Consider the following 16,672-nt stretch of genomic DNA (forward strand, 5'->3'; position numbering starts at 1 on the left):
TGCTGTTATACTCGTGTTTACAATTGTGTTTTTTTTTTTACTAATTACGTTTGATAACAACATTGCAATGTTATCGCAAGCTTTACATGGAGAATAAAAATAATACTTTAAACACCTTAGTTGATTAATTATTTTGCTAACTGCACATTTCAGTGTTGAGGTAATCTATACCCTGAATAAAGTAAATTTTAAAAAATTGTAAAAAATGAAATGAAAGGATTTTATATTTCTCCTATACAGTTGTGGTCAAAAGTTTACATACCCCAATGGAAATGTATCATTTCTAGAAATTTCTCAGTATAGCGAGAGACTGTGAGAGAGCGAGTGCCTGAGCAAGAGAAAGTGGGGGTCAGTGAGTGAAGGAAAGAAATAGATTTTTTTTATTGTTTTATTGTTTTAGTGGCGTGGTCTTGGCCCAAACAAGGAACATGTTATTTCGAGTAATAAATTACTTATTAATTGTACCTGGCAACGTGCTCCATCTTCTGCTTCACCACCAAGGGCACAGGTCATTACAATACCAAACATATTGCTTAACTGGAATTCCAATTTCCTCACTTACATACAGTACTGTGCAAAAGTTTTAGGCAGGTGTGAACAAATGCTGTAAAGTAAGAATGCTTTCAAAAATAGACATGTTAATAGTTTATATTTATCAATTAACAAAATGCAAAGTGAGTGAACAGAAGAAAAATTTACATCAAATCAATATTTGGTGTGACCACCCTTTGCCTTCAAAACAGCATCAATTCTTCTAGGTACACTTGCACACAGTTTTTGAAGGAACTCGGCAGGTAGGTTGGCCCAAACATCTTGGAGAACTAACCACAGTTCTTCTGTGGATTTAGGCAGCCTCAGTTGCTTCTCTCTCTTCATGTAATCCCAGACAGACTCGATGATGTTGAGATCAGGGCTCTATGGGGGCCATACCATCACTTCCAGGACTCCTTGTTCTTTACACTGAAGATAGTTCTTAATGACTTTCGCTGTATGTTTGGGGTCGTTGTCATGCTGCAGAATAAATTTGGGGCCAATCAGATGCCTCCCTGATGGTATTGCATGATGGATAAGTATCTGCCTGTACTTCTCAGCATTGAGGAGACCATTAATTCTGACCAAATCCCCAACTCCATTTGCAGAAATGCAGCCCCAAACTTGCAAGGAACCTCCACCATGCTTCACTGTTGCCTGCAGACACTCATTCGTGTACCGCTCTCCAGCCCTTCGGCGAACAAACTGCCTTCTGCTACAGCCAAATATTTCAAATTTTGACTCATCAGTCCAGAGCACCTGCTGCCATTTTTCTGCACCCCAGTTCCTGTGTTTTCATGCATAGTTGAGTCGCTTGGCCTTGTTTCCACGTCGGCGGTATGGCTTTTTGGCCGCAAGTCTTCCATGAAGGCCACTTCTGACCAGACTTCTCCGGACAGTAGATGGGTGTACCAGGGTCCCACTGTTTTCTGCCAATTCTGAGCTGATTGCACTGCTGGACATCTTCCGATTGCGAAGGGAAGTAAGCATGATGTGTCTTTCATCTGCTGCAGTAAGTTTCCTTGGCCGACCACTGCGTCTACGGTCCTCAACGTTGCCCGTTTCTTTGTGCTTCTTCAAAAGAGCTTAGACAGCACATCTGGAAACCCCTGTCTGCCTTGAAATTTCTGCCTGGGAGAGACCTTGCTGATGCAGTATAAATACCTTGTGTCTTGTTGCTGTGCTCAGTCTTGCCATGCTGTATGACTTTTGACAGTAAACTGCAACCTCAGCAATCTCACCTTGTTAGCTGAGTTTGGCTGTTCCTCACCCAGTTTTATTCCTCCTACACAGCTGTTTCTGTTTCAGTTCATGATTGTGTTTCAACCTAAATATTGAATTGATGATCATTAGCACCTGTTTGTTATAATTGTTTAATCATACACCTGACTATATGCAGAGATGCCAACATTTGAAAATGGAAATCCTAGCACCTATATATATATATATATATATATATATATATATATAATATCACAAAACTGTACCTAATATTATAACTTAAAGTTGAACTAAAATATAGGCATATAAGCTAGTCTTGGCAATTCTCAATCTAGAAACTAAGCAAAAAAGGCATTCAATTTCAGCCACAAAAAAAAAAGAAAGCTTTTTATCACTACAGATTATTATGCTAAGGATACAAAAATGTAAACTAAAGTACACAATTCAGTGTCGGCGATGGCTGGTCAATGTTATGGCTTATTCACATATGTAACTTAGTATAAGTGGCACTCTTGCACTTCATCAGTACAGACTTATTGTACGCAGCTTCATAGCATTTCTTTTCCACAGACAAGAGCTTCAGCTTCTGTACACAAATAGCTTCTAGAGTTTTCCTAGATAGATTTGGGCAGAACTCTGTTTGAACTTTACGCACAATGCTGAATATTCTCTCTGTGTCTGCATTGCTGTGGGGTATTATCAATATAGTTAGCATCACCATGGCCAACAATGCAAACTTTGGTTGACTTGTTACAGGATTGAAGATCCTCCCTATCTTGTACCAGGAAACATCTGCCCTGTCTGACCAAAGAATATCTTCAGGAATGTTCTCTACTTGGTATGCAACAAACTCATTTTCCAAATGATTGAGCCTGTCAACTGAGACCAAATCAAATCTTCTGACAAAATACATCACAGATTCAAATTTGACATTTGCCCTTTGACTGATGTCAGCCACTTCTGCATGTTTTAAGAGCTCCTCATGCAATGGCAATTTGCTAGTAATATAAAAACTGGCCTCTGCGTAATACTCTCTGACAGAGTTAAAAAATATATTTTTCTCCTCTTTAGAGAGCTTCCCTCCCTCCTTGCATTCCTCTAACTACTGTCTGGTTTTGGTGCCAATCACTAGACCTTCTCTGTCAACCCTGTACATGGACAGAATTGTTCTCCATTTTTACATAGGCAGCTACACCTTTATGTACACCCAGCATTACAGTTGCATTATCTGCTCCAAATGCAACACAATTTTTCCCGGTATTTCAAATGGCTTCAATACTGTATCCTCAGTCTTAAAGATATTTTCTCCGGTTGCCGATATACCCTCGCATGATGGTAAACAAAGCAAGCAGCTGCGTTACCACCTTGCCAATTTCTTCACTGAAGTAACATATTACAACTGGGTACAACTGAGTCTCGATGTCACTACTGCCGTCAGTTGCAATGGCAAAAAAATTACTTTTCAAAACCGAGGCCTGTTCAGTAGCTGAAAGATATGCTAAAGTTTCAACGATTGCTGTTTTGCTCCTCGCACAGCCATACTTGGAAGCAATTTTACTATCAGGAAAAGCCACTTTCACAAGTGGGCCTATGTGATCTGCAACAGCAATTGGTAAATTGTGTTCTAAAATAAAGTTCGTAAAAAGAGTCTCCGCTTTAATCACGTCATTTTCGCCATCCGTTTTAAAAAAACAATCCAATGATCTATTTTCCTGAGCTCCCCGTGAAGTTCTGACGTGTTCATCAATATCATTTATTCCCCCATGCTTGACACTTAAAGCGCACCTGCAGTACTCACAGTAAGCATGATGTTCTGATATCTTACTTTTTTTTATGAATGTATACTTCTTGGTGTAATCCTCTTTGAACCTTTGTGAATTCAGCCGCGGTGTTTCTTGTGTTGCCATTTCCTTTATTAAAAATGGAATGAAAAAGTTACCGCTGCTATTTACCATTTGCTTGCTTCCAAGGCGCTTTTTGTTATATCTTGGCCGTCCAATCACTGATCGTCTTTGTTTTTTTTTTTTCATAGTGGCAAAGCCTTGACTACCGTGCATGTCCCATTGTAAATGGTCTAGGTACTGTGTTTTTTTTTTTAAACCACAAGCCAATCACAGCGCGTGAATCAGATACAAAAATGGGAATGCGGAAACTCACACCTTCATTAACACAGGAGCACTGACGCAAGTCTAAATAGAAAAAAAAAACGTATTTTGTTTAACTTGGCCCGTATCACCGTAGCAGAGCCTTAAAACCCTAGTTGCTACAGCCAAACCGTAGCAGTTGGCATCTCTGTATATGCCTACAAAATCCCTGACTTTGTGCAAGTGTACCTAGAAGAATTGATGCTGTTTTGAAGGCAAAGGGTGGTCACACCAAATATGGATTTGATTTATATTTTTCTTCTGTTCACTCACTTTGCATTTAGTTAATTGATAAATATAATCTATTAACATGTCTATTTTTGAAAGCATTCTTGCTTTACAGCATTTTTTCACACCTGCCTAAAACTTTTGCACAGTACTCTGCAGTTCATCCAGAGTGATCATGAGCCTCTTGGCTGCATCTCTGATCAGTCTTCTCCTTGTATGAGCTGAAAGTTTAGAGGGACGGCCAGGTCTTGGTAGATTTGCAGTGGTCTGATACTCCTTCCATTTCAATATTATCGCTTGCACAGTGCTCCTTGGGATGTTTAAAGCTTGGGAAATCTTTTTGTATCCAAATCCGGCTTTAAACTTCTCCACAACAGTATCTCGGACCTGCCTGGTGTGTTCCTTGTTCTTCATGATGCTCTCTGCGCTTTAAACGGACCTCTGAGAATATCACAGTGCAGGTGCATTTATACGGAGACTTGATTACACACAGGTGGATTCTATTTATCATCATTAGTCATTTAGGTCAACATTGGATCATTCAGAGATCCTCACTGAACTTCTGGAGAGAGTTTGCTGCACTGAAAGTAAAGGGGCTGAATAATTTTGCACGCCCAACTTTTCAGTTTTTTATTTGTTAAAAAAGTTTGAAATATCCAATAAATTTCGTTCCACTTCATGATTGTGTCCCACTTGTTGTTGATTCTTCACAAAAAATTACAGTTTCATATCTTTATGTTTGAAGCCTGAAATGTGGCAAAAGGTCGCAAAGTTCAAGGGGGCCGAATACTTTCGCAAGGCACTGTATATATACAGACGTGCTCAAATTTGTTGGTACCCCTCCACAAAAAACGAAGAATGCACAATTTTCTCTGAAATAACTTGAAACTGACAAAAGTAATTGGCATCCACCATTGTTTATTCCATATTTAATAGAAATCAGACTTTGCTTTTGATTTTTTATTCAACATAATATTGTAAATAATAAAACAAATGTAAATGGCATGGACAAAAATGATGGGACCGCTAACCTAATATTTTGTTGCACAACCTTTAGAGGCAATCACTGCAATCAAACGTTTTCTGTAGCTCTCAATGAGACTTCTGCACCTGTTAACAGGTAGTTTGGCCCAATCTTCCTGAGCAAACTGCTCCAGCTGTCTCAGGTTCGATGGGTGCCTTCTCCAGACTGTAAGTTTCAGTTCTTTCCATAGATGTTCGATAGGATTCAGATCAGGACTCATAGAAGGCCACTTCAGAATAGTCCAATGTTTTGTTCTTATCCATTCTTGGGTGCTTTTAGCTGTGTGTTTTGGGTCATTATCCTGTTGGAGGACCCATGACCTGCGACTGAGACAGAGCTTTCTGACACTGGGCAGTACGTTTCACTCCAGAATGCCTTGGTAGTCTTGAGATTTCATTGTGCCCTGCACAGATTCAAGGCACCCTGTGCCAGGCACAGCAAAGCAGCCCCAAAACATAACCGAGCCTCCTCCATGTTTCACTGTAGGTATGGTGTTCTTTTCTTTGAAAGCTTCATTTTTTCGTCTGTGAACATAGAGCTGATGTGACTTGCCAAAAAGCTCATCTGTCCAAAGGACATTCTCCCAGAAGGATTGTGGCTTGTCAATATGCATTTTAGCAAATTTCAGTCTAGCTTTTTTATGTTTTTCTGTCAAAAGTGGAGTCCTCCTGGGTCTTCTTCCATGGAGCCCACTTTCGCTCAAAAAGCGACGGATGGTGCGATCAGAAACTGACGTACCTTCACCTTGGAGTTCAGCTTGTATCTCTTTGGCAGTTATCCTTGGTTCTTTTTCTACCATTCGCACTATCCTTCTGTTCACTCTGGGGTCGATTTTCCTCTTGCGGCCACGCCCAGGGAGGTTGGCTACAGTTCCATGGACCTTAAACTTCTTAATAATATTTGCAACTGTTGTCACAGGAACATCAAGCTGCTTGGAGATGGTCTTGTAGCCTTTACCTTTACAATGCTTGTCTATTATTTTCTTTCTGATCTCCTCAGACAACTCTCTCCTTTGCTTTCCCTGGCACATGTTCAGTGTGGTGCACACAATGATACCAAACAGCACAGTGACTACTTTTCTCCATTTTAATAGGCTGAATAACTGATTACAAGATTGGAGACATGTGTGATACTAATTAAAGAAACTAATTAGTTTGAAATATCACTATAATCCAATTATTTATTATCTTTTCTAAGGGGTATCAACAAATGTGTCCAGGCCATTTTAGAATATCTTTGTAGAATAAGCAATAATTCACCTCTTTTCACAGCTTCTTTGCTTTATTCTATGACATACCAAAGGCATGCAAGTATACATGATAAAATACATTTTAATTTCATCACTTTTCAGGAGGAATGAAGCATTATTTCAATGAGCTGTAAGGGTACCAACAAATTTGAGCACGTCTGTATATATATATATATATATATATATATATATATATATATATATATATATATATATATATATAATGTGTGATACTGATACACAGTTTTAAAGGGTTAATAAGAAGAATAACGTTTTGAGGCCCCCCCCCCCCCCCCCCGGACATGTCCACCAAGATGTCCACCAGCCACCAAACTCTCACACACCCCCATGTGCAGAGCCTGTGCTCTGTCACTATGTGTATATTATGTAAGCAATAAGACCCGACACAGGGCATTAGCCGGCATTATACGACCACTGCACTCTGCTACGCAAATCACCTTGCTCTGAAAAGCGATCTCCGTTCATCATTGAAAATGAAGTGATGTCCTAATTAAATAATATAAATAGCACTGGGAAGAACTGTCTCCCAGAGTTGTATCCCAGTTAAGCAGAAATCACGATTATCAGTATCCCTGTTAGGCGGCACCGACTATATAGGCTACGTTACAGTAATGTGGAGTAGTGGGGCAGCAGTGTGGAGTATTGGTTAGGGCTCTGGACTCTTGACCGGAGGGTTGTGGGTTCAAGGTACTTTACCTAGATTGCTCCAGTAAAAACCCAGCTGTATAAATGGGTAATTGTATGTAAAAATAATGTGATATCTTGTAACAATTGTAAGTCGCCCTGGATAAAGGCGTATGCTAAGAAATAAATAATAATAATATAGTTAGGGTTGAGGAGACAGTTTAATGTTAAACCCCAATTTCTGTACTATTTATGTAATAACTTTGACCCCGTTCAATGGATTTGCATGAGAATTTGGATGTGTGGTCCCTTTGGATAGATCTCTTGATGTGGGTCATTTCGTTCTGCTCGCATGGGTTTTGTTTATAATATACAGAAACATAACGTGTTATAGCACGTTTTAAAGGGCATTCATAATTATACCCATTATTCAATATTTGTAGTATTTCTTAGGGGTCAAAAAGCCATAACAACAACATTTTACATATTAATAATATAAAGTAAAGAATGTTATTATACAACACTGGATTAATGCATTTGCCACTGAAAAAGCAGGTAATGTGAATATCTATATAAATAATGAATATGAAGCATTTATGTAAATGTTATAAATGTAATTCAATTTAAACTAAATCTGTGCATTGCAAAGTCATGTCTTCCACATGTTTTAACTTCTTTCTATATAAATCCATGTATTTAAATGGTCTAGCATATTTGCAGAATCAGATCCACCGTGAATTGTATCGATGCTACTAGCCCTGTGAGTGTCTGTCCTATCGAAGCTGCCCTGTGACGTTTTAACTAGTCACTGCTGTCAATCACTCGTCTGCTTGCAAGGGACAAAGTAGAATCGTGCCTTAAATGTGAGTTTCTATACACACTAATTATTTTATTTATATATGTGTATATAGCGCATTTGAAATAGATCTCGTGCATCATCCCATTTGTTGATAATGACATGGCTAATTCTACACAAAAAGGAATGCTGTTTCTCTGTACCACTGTTTGGTGCCTTCTAACACTCACAGCAGCTGCTGGTGCCATTGTCTCAGTGGGAGAGAATTTCGACTAGCACTAGAACCGCCATGCCGGTCAGTTAGACCGGTTTAGGGTTTAACATTTAAATAACTCTGCATTAGTGAATCCCATGCGCATGTCCTTTCTTGACTTTTATCAAATATATGAAGTAAATAACCAGACGGTGTTTGAGCAGCAGATTCGCAAAAATGACGAAGCTATAAAAATGCATCCCTAAAACCGCCGTGCCAGTTATTTAGTCTGGTCATTTTTAAACAGCTTTGATATGCAAATGAAAGACAAACTATAGGATACAACTCAAAAGTTGTATTCATGAACATCATATAAAAAATTAAAATAGCAGAAACAATATATTTAAATGGAAAATGTAACCTAAATGGCTTTGTTTTTAAAATTAGCGCATGTGTGGCTGCAAAACTGTAATAAAAGAAACATTTCAAAAGAAACTGTTGAGCAAACATGTGTAAAATGGTATATGTTCATACAATATTGTAAAACCGAAATAATTTACAAAAAATACAACATAAAATAGAAAATAACTCAATTACCTTTGTGTGGTGAATGCGCTTTGAGAGATACAGAGTTAAATGGAGCTTGTATTTCATGGCAGCTTTCTAATTTGTACAGTCCACACTGAAAACATGCCTCTCCACCTTTCTTGTACATTTACCACAAACTCGCCTTTCACAACGGGTGCAGTCGCCCACAGTTTTATTTTCATTGCATTTAGCAACCTGGCACTGTTTCCTCTTCCGTGTGCCAGTGGGTGCAGCACTGGTTGAAGGTTGTGGGGCATTTGCTAGCTGGTTTGCCCGTCTCAGATAAAAACGTTTCTGCCTAAGCTCTGTGGCTAGCTACATGATGAATTCCCTCATGCTGATGTTGTTCCCGGTGCTTTCCTTGTACAAAATAAAAGCATTTATGGCTGCCAGGTCCAACACATTGTAGAACACAGCCACAGTCCACCTAGTTTTCCAAATTTAGTGGCATTGTAGTACTTCGTTTTGCTATTGGTCCTGATGGCCACTGTGCTGTAGATAGCTGAGAATCGGCACATTCGTCCTGGGTTTGCACTTGTAAACACTCAGGGTGGCTGTGACAGAAATATAAGTTTTGGTTGTAAATCTCCCTCCCGACCTGTGAGGACGCTAATCAGCGAAAAGGAAAGGCTTTGGACGGGCTGGCCTGACAGTTCTTTTCCTGGGACGGGAAGTCGGTCAGTCTGGAAGAAGGCGAGACTCTGTTGCAGGAACGTATTGACCCGGAAGGCAAACGATGTAGCAGCTGCAGACAGTAAAGACAGCTGCAATCGTTTACCAAGGGGTCATGCGTACTGGCATAAAGGGGCCGGAGTATCGTGTCATGAGCAGTATTCGTGAGTGTTTTGTTTGTTTTTGTCGATGTTAGTTTGTCTTTTGTTTTGTAAATTCACTAGACGGCTAACATGTCTCCGGAGCTATCGCCTTGGGCCAGCACTGCCCAGAACAACATTGCACTACAGTCGCTGTTTAAATTGTTATCACCCACCACCAACACTACTGCATACACCCGGACTGGTGTATTGTATTGTATTGTGGGGCGGATAACGTGTACTATTATTTGGTTTGCAAAACCAGTTATTGTTTCCTACTATGCTCTATACATTGGTGTGTACTGCCGGGGGATTATTGTTTGGTCACCAGACCTGGATACAATTAAAAACTGTTCCAAACTGGATTATAACTCTCTGTGTTTCATTACTGCACTGCATCACCCCTGCACCTGCACGTACCACTTACCACTTTGCCACAGTGGCACAGTCTCTTTGCCTGAAGAGTGCAGTGGAGTGCAGCGGTCCTCACAAGGCTTGAGCTGATAGTGGTAGCTCGTATCTCGCCTTGTTCCCAGTGCCTTTTTTTTTCAATTCCCTGGCTAAATTGATAGAGGTGAAGAAGTTGTCTGTCGTCACATTTCTTCCCTTTCCCAAGTACGGCTCTGTAACAGGGGAGGTCTGTGCTGACTGTCTGGCGCATGCGGGTTACTGTAGGAAGAGGGCAGCAGCCTCGTAAGATCGCCTGCCAGTCATGGCGATGACACGAAGAGGTGGGGAAGAGGATGTGTTGGCTTTCCCTCTCTCTGAGTGGCTGAGAAGCGGGCCTTGGGGGGATTGCTTGGCCCATAAGTTTTTCCTTTTGTACATGTTTACTAATTGTTTCACTTTCTAGCAAATGTTGTAGTTGTGTCTTCTTTTAGCTCTAACAAGGATATATTTGTCAGCATAATATTGTGAGTACAAAGTTTTTTTTGTTTAGGTTCTGATGGTATTGTCTTTTCTTTGCAGTTGTTTGTAAAGCAGGATTTGCAGCACGCTTTGTCTTTTCACTGTTTCTTTTTGGTTCTGCGTGGTGTTTGTAGGTTTCACGCTCCTGAAGTAGCTTTGCCGCTGCGTTTTGTTTGTAACGTTCCCACTGTTGAAGTTGCTTTGCCTCTAAGTTTTTATGGTATCTTTCACGCTCCCGAAGTCTCTTTGACTCTGATAGAAGCTGTTCTTGTTGCCTTTGTGTTTGGATATGTGGGTCCTGATGGTTGGGATGTAATTGTTTTTGTCGTTTTGGTTCTGGGTTATTTTAAACTTTGGGGCGTGATTTGGTGTGGTGTTGTATTGGAGCATGATTGGTGTTGTGCTGGAATAGAAAGTTCTGCGGCTCTGGTTCTTGATAAAGTCGTGCTTTCTGCTGTTGTGTTTTGTGCTGTGTCTCCAAGTAATACTAATCTGTCTGTTTGTGTTGTTGAGTTTGTCTGTTTAGTTGTAGGTCCCAATTACGTTGTTCCTGCTGCTGTTGGGCTTTGGCCTGTGGTTCCTTGTGATGCTGATCCTGCTGGAATGTGTTACAGACAGTTGTGCGATGGTATTCCTGAATGTGCTGTGTTCACTCTGGAGATCTTACTTGGATGGTTGTGCGGTGGTGTTCCTGAAAGGGCGGATTCCGTTCTGAATATGTTACATTGACAGTTGTGCGATAATAACTCTCAACAGGCTGTGATTGGCCAGGAGATGCACAACTGTCCATGTAGTGACAGTAACTCTCAACGTGCTGTGATCGGTCTGGGGATTGCTGAAAATGTGGTTGGGATCCATATCCTTTTGGTGGTTCAAGTGGTATTCACGTCATTGGCTTTGTTGTTTTCTGGTGAAAGACATGATGGTTCTAGTATTTCAGGCTGGCTATAAGCCCCTGTAGGAAAGAAATTATAATCCTTAATATCATTGTATGAGTTTCAATAAGCATAATGTGATACAAACAGACATGGGGTCAAATGCACATTTAAATGTAAATGACTGCATGTATTTGAAAATTGGGATTTGCTCAATGCAAATGCAAAAGCCATGTACAACCAAACTAAATCACAAATGCTAAATGCATTTCAAGTACTCTGGCATATACCATTTGTTAATTGAGCAATTTATTGTCATGAATTTGGCACAGGCCTTTACCAAGTTGACATAGAATGAGTATAGTTTATATAATGGCAACATAAACACAGTAGTCATGTAGTTAATAGTAATTTCCAGGTATGTACCAATATCAGAAGCATGTTACATAAAACAGTGTTTCTCAATCTTGGTCCTGGGGTCCCACTGTCTGCTTGTTTTTGATCCAGCTGAGCTCTGAATTACTTCATCGAACCCTCAATTGAACTAATTGTCTAATCAGAGCTTTTGAATGATTTTTAGCTCTTAAATGGCTAGTTGCACAGGCCCCAATTAGCACTAATCTTGGACTACCTAATATTTACTCAGGTAAGGTAGTCCAAGATTAGTCCTGATCAGGGTCTGTGGACCAGCAAAAAGAGTTGGATATTTCAAGTTATGTCTAACATTGCATGAAGTAACTCATTGTTAGTTCAATCGGGGGATGAATGTAATAATTGAGATCTCAGTTTGAACAATAACAGCAGACACAGTAATGATTATAATGTTTAATAAACATGAAGTTATGTAAAGCGGAGTCCTTTAGTTTCCATCTTTCAGGTTGATAGACTTTACCAGCAATACTGAAAGGATTATTTTTCTCACTTTCTTATCTGCATTAATATAGAAAAGTATTTAAAAGCATTTGAAATGGAAATTGTTTGAAGCTTTTCCATGATATACAAATTAAAATGCTTCTATTTCAGAATATACAAATACAAAGTCAAATGCAAATAGTGCACATTATAAAGAAAAAACGACTCCAAGAAAACAGAAATATTGTTGAAACACAGAAAGTACAGTAGATAAGAGTGTAAGCAAACAATCAATAAAAGCAGGTGTGTGACCATCATTCATTTGGGTAAAATGTTGTGTATGTGAAATAATAGAACCGAAAATAGATAGAAAAAAACATTAAACTATAGCAAATAAACTAACAAATATGGCATAGATTAAACACATAACATTTAAGAATTATGTAGTATTCAAAATACCTAAACACCAGTGCTCTCCTTAATGATTTATCAACACTGCTGTTATAGTGATGTGTTTAGTGCTGTTATAGGAATAGAACACTTCTATTTTACTATATAAACTTACCTAGATATTAAACGTGTCACATATTCTTTGGTTTTACAGACTAAAATGTATGAAAAGAAGACAGATGCATCCATAATACAGTCAAATTTAATGTAACTCCCTGCTTATTATAATAATAATAATAATAATAATAATAATAATAATAATAATAATAATAATAATTATTATTATTATTATTATTATTATTATTATTATTATTATTATTTATTTCTTAGCAGACGCCCTTATCCAGGGCGACTTACAATCGCAAGCAAATACAAATACATTCAAGTGTTACAATACAAGTAATACAATAAGAGCAAGAAATACAATAATTTTTGTTCAAGTGTGACAAACCACAATTCAATAATACAGCAGATAATAGTGATAGTTACATCAGGATATGATTAAATAGTGATAGTTACATCAATTGAATTGAAATGTCCGAATATAATGTATGCTGTTTGTAAATAGGCTGAGAGAAACTTTATTTTATTTTAAAATGCTTTTCTGCTTCAACATGTTGAAATCATTTATATAGCTAAGGAAGATGCATTGATATATTAACAGTATGTTGGTTTAATAAAGTATTGGAACTAAATAAAATATGTGAAAGTATATTAATGTCTAAAGTCTCACATCTCAGTTTTACACTCGGTAAACTGAAATAAAAGCTGTCTGGGGTCTTCTAATTACACAAGCAGCGTAATGCATTTACAATACATAGTTAATGGTGTATTAATAATGCAGATTTGTAAGTAATGCAAAATGAGGAAAATGCCTTGCCGGTAAAATTGTCTTGTTTTAGAGCAACATAACCTAGCAATAGCACAATAAAATGAAACACAGTAAATAGTGAGGGATATATTTATTAGCTTACCGTACGGTATATTGTTGGTCGATATGCAATTGGTAGAATGCGGAAAATCCCTGAAGTTTTTCATCGACTCCAGTGCCCATACAATTCATACATTTACTTCATCAATTGATGAAGAAATGTGTTTTTATCCAGCTTGCAGTGAAGTCATAGAAGTGTCCACTTTCTTGCAAACTTTCCCACAACGTGGTGTGAGAAACAATGTTGTTTTCATAACAAATCCAACAAAACATGGCAGCAGGCAGGATAGGTGTTTTCAAGAATATGTTTCTCAGAGCCAAATGCTATACTGATTCCTTTGGGGCTATATGATGAATTGAAATATATATTACATAGCCTAATATATAAGACATAGCCTATAAACCAGGTGTTTAAACACGTAGGATATTTGTCACACTTTTCAAACACGTTACTGAATTTATGATTCTAAATGTGTTTAGGAATTAAACACCTTGTGGCTTTTATTTTATATACTCTTAGACCTGTTTGAGTTGTAACACTTTTAGAATGTTCATACGCGTTGATAACAGGGCTGGTATTTAAAACCAAGCAATAACCAGGTCTGATTATTATTATATTTCTTAGCAGACAATATCCAGAGCAGTTGTGTCATTTATTTTATTTTTTACATACAATTACCAATGTTTATTTCTGGAGAAATAGGTAAAAAGAGCAGTGTGCCCCCCACCTGGTATTGAACCTATAACCCTTGTACGCAGTGAAGCGCCCTAACCATTACGCCACTGACATATACTGCCAAATGCAGACACAAAGTCATGGCTCACTAGTGTCATATTGCATGACTAATAGGCTACCGCTATAGGCTCTAATTATATATATATATATATATATATATATATATATATATATATATATATATATATATATATATATATATATATATATAGTGCCTTGCAAAAGTATTCAGACCCTTGACCAATTCTCTCGTAGTACTGAATTACAAATGGTACATTGAAATTTTCTGTTTGATATTTTATTTTTAAGCACTGAAACTCAAAATCAATTATTGTAAGGTGACATTGGTTTTATGTTGGGAAATATTTTTAAGAAAAATAAAAAACTGAAATATCTTGCTTGCATAAGTATTCAACCCCCACACATTAATATTTGGTAGAGCCACCTTTCACTGCAATAACAGCTTTAAGTCTTTTGGGGTAAGTATGTACCAGCTTTGCACACAGTATCGGAGGGATTTTGGCCCATTCTTCTTGGCAGATTTGCTCCAGGTTGTTCAGGTTGGTTGGATGACACTTGTGGACCGCAATTTTCAAATAGTGCCACAGATTCTCAATGGGATTGAGATCAAGACTTTGACTGGGCCACTGTAGGATATTCACCTTTTTGTTCTTGAGCCACTCCAATGTTGCTTTGGTCTTGTGCAGGGCATGATATTTTAGTGTCTCAGGAGGTGTTGGCCCAACTGCTGAAACAGGCCATTTCAATTGTTCACCCTCTCAATGAGAGAGAAGGGTTTTACTCTAGGTACATCCTGGTGCCGAAACGGGATGGCGGCCTCAGACTGATCCTTGACCTCAAACAGGTTTGCTTTTCAAGGCACCGCGTACGAGTTCCATGTACTGCAGTTTGGCCTCTAGCTCTTCACACTTTTTTGAAGTGCATGGATGCTATGTTGGCCCTCTGAGACTCAAAGGAATCAGAGTTCTCAATTACCTGGACTTCTGGCTGATATGTGCAGAGTCACCAGCGCAGGCACTGTTGCACACAGGACTGGTCACCAGCCACCTCCAACGGCTAGGCTTCACGGTGAACCACTCGAAAAGCCAGCTGATGCCCTTTCTAGGGGTTGTCTTTCTTGGCGTAAACCTCAATTCTGGAAACATGATCTGACAGAATCCAGGGCTGTCTGTCTGCTTGGAGCTGTTTCAGTTCAATGCAGCAGTGAGGTTACTGACCTTCTAGAGACTTCTCGGTCTGATGGCAGCAGCATCCCAGATCCTCCCCTTAGGGCTATTATGCATGTGCCCTCTCCAAGCCTGGTTCAACCACAGGGTCCGGCACCCTGTCTTAGAACGCCACCGCTTATTTACAGTGTCTTGTCACTCTATGCCTTTCCACCACTGCCACTGCTTCCACTGTGTATGGAGAAGATCAGACAAGATCAGACAAGATCGGGCTCGGGTGCTCTTAGTAGCCCCAAAGTGGCCCAGGAGGACCTGGTTCTCGATACTGGCACAGCTCCTGTATGGTCAGCCGTGGGAGCTACCAGCCCATCGCGACCTGCTGAGCCAGGCGCAGGGAACACTGTGGCATCCAGACCCAACAGCTCTGCAGCTTTGGGTCTGGCCCTTGAGCGGAGACACTTGAGCCATCTCGGCTTATCTGACAAAGTCATTGAGACTCTTCATAATGCCACAGCAGCATCTACACGATCCCAGTATCGTTACAAATGGGGTGTATTCCTGACGTGATATCAGTCACGTGGACTGGACCCCATGACTGCCCCATGGCAGACATACTGCAATTTTTGCAGGACCTTTTTGATGAAGGGAACTCCCTCCACGCTTAAGGTATACCTGGTAGCTATCTCAGCTGCAGTGTGGAGTAGTCATTAGGGCTCTGGACTCTTGAGGGTTGTGGATTCAATCCCAGGTGGGGGACACTGCTGTTGTACCCTTGAGCAAGGTACTTTACCTAGATTGCTCCAGTAAAAAACCCAACTGTATAAATGGGTAATTTTATGTAAAAATAATGTGATATCTTGTAACAATTGTAAGTCGCCCTGGATAAGGAAATAACACTATGTAACACAATTTTTGTTCCTGGGTAGTAAGTGTTATTTCCTAATTGCTTATGCCTCAAAAGTATAGAAAATGGCTATTATTCCCCACAAACTTTGCTTTTGTGACCAGGACAGTGATATTTTGAAATTTACCTATTTCCAATGAGAAAACGGGCGAATTTGTGTCTTTTCGTTCACATAAAGTCAGAAAAAAACAACATATGAATCCAAATTAACATGTATTTATACTAAAGTAATACAAAAATGACTACAAAAGATTTAGAAGTGAGTAGTTTTTCGAGATTTACGAATATACTGTAAATCACTTTCACGAATCAGCCCCCAAATGTAGTCTCCCATCATGTTCTCGTTATACTGTCCTTGGTAGCGGCGTTCAAAGTCCAGTATATCCTGGTGGAAGCG

This window comes from Acipenser ruthenus, chromosome 5 (genome assembly GCF_902713425.1).
Source record: "Acipenser ruthenus chromosome 5, fAciRut3.2 maternal haplotype, whole genome shotgun sequence".
Taxonomy (NCBI): Eukaryota; Metazoa; Chordata; class Actinopteri; order Acipenseriformes; family Acipenseridae; genus Acipenser; species Acipenser ruthenus.